Raw genomic sequence first — 8,135 nt, forward strand, 5'->3', positions numbered from 1 at the left:
ATCTCCTTTTTAGAATAGGAGATGCGCACACACATACACACACACACACACACACATATTGGTTCTGTTTCTCTGGAGAATCCTGAATAATACAGAGGGTGTCAAGGCTGGTCCGGGGCCTGGCCCCACAGCATCTGGCCCCAGACTCCACCAGGGTTCCATGCATGCATCACAGGGATCTCAAGTTTGCCCATTTGCCGTTTAATGCCCACAGAAACTGCACTGCCAGCTTGTCAGCGTGAGGCGTGACTGTGTATCTCCACAGAGCATCTGCAGAGCTTGAACCAGGTAAATAACAAAAATCTGAACCACCCACTACTGGCCAACTAGCAGAGGGAGGATAGAAAAGCTATTCAGTTAGTTCGGAATAGGCCTCGCAGGAAAAAAAGTAACTAATATTTATTGCTCCAAGTTCTGTGCCAAGTGCTTTGTGTATATATTATTTCATATAAACTATATACCAACCTCCTTTTTACAGATGAGTAAATTGTATCTCATAGAAATCAAGGAATATGTCAGTTAGTGACTGACAGGACACTGATTTGAACCAAGGTCGATCTACCTTCTAATATTCCCCATATCATATGTTACTCTGCCAGAAGTCAGAAAGAATTTACTTAGTCATGAGATTGCTTCCAAACTTAGCTGGCATGGTTCAGCCAGGCCCCAAAGACCTGGAGACATGTGGACTGGGAAAATTCTTCTTAAACCATTGCATATTTCCAAATGACTCCCTAAACTCTGAAGAAGTCATGGCTCAACTACTTCCTGGGCAAAATTTGTTGTGGTCATTGAGAGACTTTTAAAGATTTGAACTCAGTATAAAAAGCAGCTTATTGTCAACTTCCAGAAGAAAAGAAAAATGAATTACTAGTGTTTTCAGTAGGGCGTGAGACTCAGTTTACCCTGTACTTCAGATTTCCTCGTAAGCAGAGTACCTCAGGGTGATCATTATACGTAAGTTCACATGCTGCCTGTCGTGCAAACCCTTTAAGCTGGTTGGGATGGATTGCATCAGGAGTCCACACTTGGGTCAAAGAGAAGTAGTGATGGGTTAGTTTTAAGGGTCAGTTTAATAAGTAGTTTGGCACAGTGGGTGTGCTCTGACCAGTGGATAGTGAATAACATGTCTCATCAAATTCTCTCTCTTGATGAGTTTTCGTTGTAAATAAAAGAGGGGGTGGGTATAGATAGAAGGGAAGAAAATCACTAAAAACACTAAAGCAGGGTCAGAAAAAAATAATTATTAGCATGGTAAAATTACTAGAGGAATACAGGTACATCTTTCTAATAATATGCCTAAATGACTAGGTCGACAAAACTGCTGTTAGATTCCTAGAATTCGTGTTGTTAGTAGTATAATGCCAACTATTGTTCCCTGAGTTATTTCTGTTTGCCAGGCACAGTGCTATGTTCTGGCACAGACTATCAAATTCTATTGCATTCACTAGTTTTGCTGAGTGTTTTTGGAGCTGCTGTGGTATCTGAGTGGTGCTGATCACCATTTCCATTGATCTAAGACCTGACCTTGACATTACTGAGACAGATCCCTGTGCTTGCTAACTTCCTGGGACAACCTTATAAATCTCCCTCATCTGAAGCATAGAAGCATATTTCCATTCCTAAAACCCGAAATCTCCTCATATACGGAGAATTGACAACCTCAGAGAAAAGTAAGCCAAAGCATATGATGTTGAATTGGTTGTTATCACTGTCCCCTACATGAGTAATGAATCAGTTAAATCCTTCACTGTCTCAAGAAATCACCATCTGTTCTTTAGTCTTTAATTGATGTAAGATGTGTTTCAAGAAATCTCCAATGGGAAACAATTCTGGTGTTCATGAAAACTGGCTGGCAGATTAGTGGGTCAGCCAAGCAGATGGTGTCGGGGTGATTCAGCATCCCAGGCAGCTGCTGTCCTACCTGGGAAAGATGGTCATTTCCTCCACCACACGAATCGCAGAGCTGCCAGCACCACTCAAACTCCCAGCGTCTTTGCATCAGATAAAGAGTTTATTCTGGAGACAGGATTGGGGAGCTGGGAAATGAACACAGCAGAAGGCACAATACATCCTTCAACTTCAGCAGTATACAGAGGGTGCAGGCAGGGGTGAAAAAAGTTTTTTGGTAAAGCAAAGCAAAACTTCATTAACTAGCCAAGAATTCCAGATGGCCAGTTTATATATCTTTTTAAGCATTTGGATACAATTGAAAAAAGCTAAGGACTTGATAATCATGTATGAGAAAACTACATTTTGTAGGAAATTTTAGTTCTTGGGGATAAGATTTATGTCATATTTAGTTCCTCTCATTTCTTGGCTCTACGGAGTAAGCAGAGGACATTTCCTGATCCCCTATTGATTATAACTTACCTACAGTTGTATGTTGCTTAATGACAGGGATATATTCTGAGAGATGCATCATTAGATGATTTCGTCATTGTGTGAACAGCTTAGAGTGTATGTACACAAACCCAGATGGCATAGTTTACTACACACCTAGGCTACGTGGTACGGCCTATTGCTCCTAGGCTACAAACCAATACAGCATGTTACTGCGCTGAGTATTGTAAGCAATTGTAACACAATGGTAAGTATTTGTCTAGCTAAATGTAGAAAAAGTAGAGGAAAAATATGATACTATAATTTTATGGGACCATTGGTTCCTCTTCGACCAAAATGTCATTATGCAGCATGTGACTATATTTCAAAAGTCTACCTGGAAAGCCCTGTGGTATCTTCAGCAACTCTTAGAACAGTTTGGATCCCAGTCAAAATTGTGAAAGAAAAAAAGTTGGATTTTGTTCTGCAGTTTATCATTCCTGTCCTGCTGCTTCATTATTAATATTTGTCCACTCTGGATGTGGACAACACGATTATTGTATGTGATTACCCTTCCTCCTTCCTTTCTTCATGAACATTTGTGAGTACCCACCATGTGCCAGTCATCGCTCTACGTCTGGGGTTAGGGGTGGGGCAAAAACCAGTTGCTACGTCAGTTCTAGTAAAGCTTACAATTGAGTGAGAACAGGTTATTAAATAATTGATCGCACAACGAATGGATAATTCCAAACTGAGAAAAGCCCTCTAAAAGAAACTCTCACAGCCAGGAAAAGCACAGTAATAAAAAGCATAGAATACTTCTGGCAACAGGAAAGGGTCACAGTGGCATGGTGGAGGGTCAGGGAAGCTTTACCTGAGGAAACGAGAAAACTACACTTGAGCTGAAATAATGAAAAAAAAAATAGAAGAAAATGAAGCAAAGCCTTGCAGAACACGTCATTCCAAGCAAAGAGAATAACATTTACAGAGGTCTCCCAAGAAAGGGGGAAGATGCAAAAGATCCAAATTCCTGTACTTTGCAGAGAACGGAAACTCCTCTTTTCATGCTTTAGTCATCTTCAGAACACATCACACTGTGAACATGTTGCAGCTGTTATTTAGTCATGTGTTTTGCTACCTGTCTACCTTAACTTACTATACTTATGATCTATAAGGAAAACGGATTCCTCTGCTGAACACATTTCTACGGCCAGTTCTTGGAACATTTCCTGACACACCGTAGGTGCTAGACTGATATTTCTTGACTGATTGACTGACTGACTGACTGAATGAATAGTACAAGGTGATGCTGGGAGGTCCCGGGGCCCCAGTGATGCAGGGTCCTGTAGGCTACGTTAGGAAGTTGTTTATACACTTAGACTGATGGGAATGTGCTGATGGAGTCTAAGTGGAGGGGTGGGGCACAGTCATTTATACATTCATACGTCAATATATTTACTGAGGACTTCTGGTACAGAGATGTCTTTACTAGGCAGATTAGCATTCAAAGGCAAACAGTGTTTTCTGTATCTCTGGGTGTTTGAAGTACCAGGCACACCAGCAAGTCCGAAAAGGTAAAGTTCCCCAAGTAGGGATATGGTTGGAGTCACAGGTGGAGAAAAGATGGAACTTTTAGAGAACAAGCCCAAAAGGAAAGAGGCCTGAGGAAGTTGATGGACTTAAGATAATCTCCAAGCCTTGACTGTAGCAGTAATTAAAGTGCCTAGGAGACAATGGCGGTGGGGCAGAAGACTGTCCCTTTGAAAAGGAAGTGATTTGGGAGTTAGAAAGTGGAAATTCCAGGAAGTATCTTCATGAATCTATACTACACGCTCAAAGGGCTAGCAGGCCTGGGAACAACCTAGCTGTGCCCACATGTAAGTGTGCAAAGCACTTTTACATACTCATATAATTTGTTCTATGCACCACTTGTTAGAAGGAAAGAAAAGAAAGCCTCATTTATTAAGCAACTGATACATGCAGGGAGTTCTTTATATAGTACCTCTTTAAATCTTCACAGCAATATCAAAGTAGTATGCTATTAATATATTATCTCTATTTCCAGAAGAGAAGACACAGCCCAGACAATGTTTCTAAGGTCTTGTTTAGTAAGTGATTGAACCAAAATTTACACCCCTATCTATTCAATGGCAAAGTCCATGCATTTCTTGCTCTACTTAGTGCTTGGAAGGAGGAACAGGATAAGAGGGAAGAAGAGGAAGAGGAAATAGTGAAAGAAGAAGACGGGAGGAGGAAGACATGCAGCACATACGTCACATCAGTGAGGCTAAGAAATCCCGCTATTTGCTTGAAAGAGCCTCTAGCTTAAGCAGGATTAACATAAAATTGCAACAAGAAAGCAGTAAATTTATGTTAGGCTTTCTGCCCAAGACACAGAAATACAGAAATACAGTCTGTTCCAGGAAAATAAAATAAAATAAAACTCAACCCCTTTGAGCAGCAAGGAGGGAGAACAGCAGAATAAAGAAAGCTCCAGGATACCCTGCGCTGCGGTGGCTGACTAATGAGGGACTCAGAGTGCTCACTGCAGTGCCCGCCTTCGCCCTGTGAGTTCAGAATTGACACCGCGGCCCCAACACACAACACATTCCAAGATGCGTTAGCAAGGAAGGCGTGGAAGCATGTCGCAGACTGTTCGGGCGGCTAGAACAAAACACCATCACCTGAGTGGCTGATGACAAGCGAAATCTATTTCTCACAGTACTGGAGGCTGGAAGTCTAAAAATCACAGCACCAGCAGATCCAGTGTCTGCGAGGACCAATTTTCTGGTTCATGAATGGCGCACTCTAGCCGTGTCTTCACAGGGTGGAAGGGATGGACGAGCTCCCACGGGCCTCTGTTATAAGGGCACAAACCCCATTTCGGAGGAATCTGCCCTCATGACCTCATCACTTCTCAGAGCCCCACCCCCTAATATCATCATCTCAGGGATTAGGATTTCAATATACGAATTTTGGGGGGACATAAACATTGAGAACATAGCGGATAGTATGCTGCTACTCTGAAATAAGTTCAGAAGAAACATGTTCTGTGCAGTGGGGTTGATGCTTTTAGGCAAGTCTCAAAGACTCAATTGTTTTTTTTCTGAGAAAAATCCTGAGAGGTCTATAAGAATAAGTGCTCTAGCCCATAGACAAGGACACAACCTCTGGCAGTCCCCCTGACCTGGCGTGTGGAATTACGAAACTTGCGTTTCCTTGGTTCCCAGATCTCAGCGGCAATTCAGGACAGTAGTAGCTAGTGCTATAGAAAGGGGGATATTTTATGGTTTGGATTGTCAGATTTGGCAAATAAAAAATACAGTTAAAATTGAAATTCAGGCAAACATCTAATAATTTTTTGGTTAGATAGTGAAGTTTTTTTTTCATTTTTTTTTAAATCTGAAATTCAAATTTAACTGGGCATTCTGATTTTATCAGACAATGCTATTTATTGTTCCTCTGAATTTGGGGCACCTGCAGTCAGACTGAGACCCCTCTGCACAGGAGTGGAGCCCCTGACATGGATCAGTGTGGAACGTGGAACAGCAGAGACCTCAGCAGACCTGCAGGATGAAAGATGGGAAGCCTGCAAGAAGCCAAGCCCTGCGTGGTGGCTTTAAAGGAACAGGTTGAGGAGAGGAGTGGGTCACATACTGAGCACAGCGGGAAGAACCGGAGGCAGCATCCAGGCCTACAGCTGGCCAGGTGGCACCTCAAAGCTGACTGCTCAAGCTCTAGGGGTGCGCAGAGAACAAGAAAGCCATCTGCACATGGGTCAGGGCCTTTGGGAGGCAGAACCTGGGAAGTAGGGGGAGGGAAATGGACCTGTTGGATGGGAGATTTTTAAAAATAGCCTGTGAATGATCCTGTAGTCAGAGTCGCTTTAAATGTCACCAAGTAGTCCATTTTAAAAATGAAAATCTGAATATGATTATTATAGAGGAATTTCCCTGAGTTATACCAGGCTCAGAATTTCCCCAATCCCGGGAGAGGAAAGACTGGAGTTAATACTAGAGTTGGCCCTTGTATTAATCATACATCATTGAAGCAGAAAGTCACTGAAATAGGTTGTGCCCAGATCATTCCATTCCTTCCCAGTCAGGTGTTAGTAACTGATGTCTCGTTTGTCATTCTTGTTTCCAGGCAAAGGATGTCTGCTGGTATTGTGCGAGAAAAGTACCCGAAACATCTGCAACTCATAAGGCAATTGAAGCCAGAATTATGTTGCTGAGTTGATCAAGCGGGTAAGGGGTTTCCTTCACCAAATGTTCCTGCACACAGCCTGGTCCTCTCTGGCATGTCTTTCGTGCATCTTCCTGCTTCCCTGTTTTTCGGTGAGGCCCAGGGAAAGCCAGCTCTGCTCAGTTTGTGCTTAATATCTAGATGACCTGTGAAATGTGTGTGGGAGGGAAGATTTGGGAACACAAATGATCTCTAATTGCGGATTTTTTAAAAACAAAATTTACATTTGGGTATCATGAACTCATTGAATGTTTAGGGGAAAACGGTAAGTGGCAAAACCAAAATAAATATCGTGACTCATAAACAATTATGCTGCCCATAACTCACCTGTTGCATGCAAAAATTATTTTCCTTCTTTTGATGCTGGCATTATTTTAATTTGACTCCTGTTAGCTACAGTCTTAAAACTGTAGGGGAATAACTGTTAGGAAATTCACTGATAAATTCTGCTCAGAGATGTGCAGACATCCCCGCAGCAGAAGCGATACTCAAAGCCAGCTAACCCAGAGACTGTCTAATGGTTTTCAGGAGGAGAAAGGCTGCCTTTAGAATATAGTGCTTTCTTCTTACTAGAGTGTCTTATTTAAATGAAAGAAAAAGTTTTTTTGTTTTTTTTTTAAATTCAAAAGAGTTTAACAAAAAATTAAAAAAATTATGTATGTAGAGTAGGGCCCAAACATACGATAACAGTGAAGATGTCTCCTCACATACTGTGGATCAATGTTTACTGCTGTAGCACACTTCACAATTTAAAAAGCAAATTGAAAATGTTATCTATTCACATTCACTTCCAAAGTGAGGTAAGAGGTTAGCAGAAAAGAACCAGATTTTGAAATCAGAGCTTGGTGCTAAGATGCCCCTTACCGTGTTAATAGCTCACATTAACGGGGCTCTTGTGTGGCCAGGCAGGTCCTATGCACTACACGTGGCTTTAGTTATTTAATCCCTCTGACTCTCTTGTGGGTAAGGCATGATTATGTTCCTCATTTCAGAGTTAATGAAAAGTCATGTTCTCAAGGTCACACTGTTGGTAAATAATGGAAACAAAAAGTCTCTCATTCTCTCTGGACCTTAGTTTTTTTGTCTGTGTCATTTAGATGAAAATAATAGAAATAAGAATAACGGACACTTTTGCAGAGCAAGTTGAAGGTTTCAGTTTCCTTCAGCAGAGTTAGTTCTTTTTCTTTCAGAATCCACTTGCGAGGTAGGCACTATCCTTTCATTCTGAGAGCAGCGAAACAAGGGCACAAGGTCGCAAGGTCACGAGGTCAAGGACACAGCTGAAACAACTGCAAGATAGACTTCAACATGGAGGGATATGCATAGAACTCAAAGAAGAAGCTGTACACAGAGACCCCCACTGAAGCACCACTTTTCACACTACACACAGTTTTTCTGAAGCTCAAAGAGAAATCAAAAGGAAATACTGAGAAGAGCTACTAACGTGCCCTCATTATCTTCCTTCAGTTTTATTCCACCAGCATGTTATAGACCAGAATATTTCTAAAATGTGTGGGACATTTATTGGTGCCCTTCATCATATTTAGTGCCTATTCAGATTTATTAAT

This window comes from Propithecus coquereli, unplaced genomic scaffold (genome assembly GCF_000956105.1).
Source record: "Propithecus coquereli isolate 6110/MARCELLA unplaced genomic scaffold, Pcoq_1.0 Scaffold109, whole genome shotgun sequence".
Taxonomy (NCBI): Eukaryota; Metazoa; Chordata; class Mammalia; order Primates; family Indriidae; genus Propithecus; species Propithecus coquereli.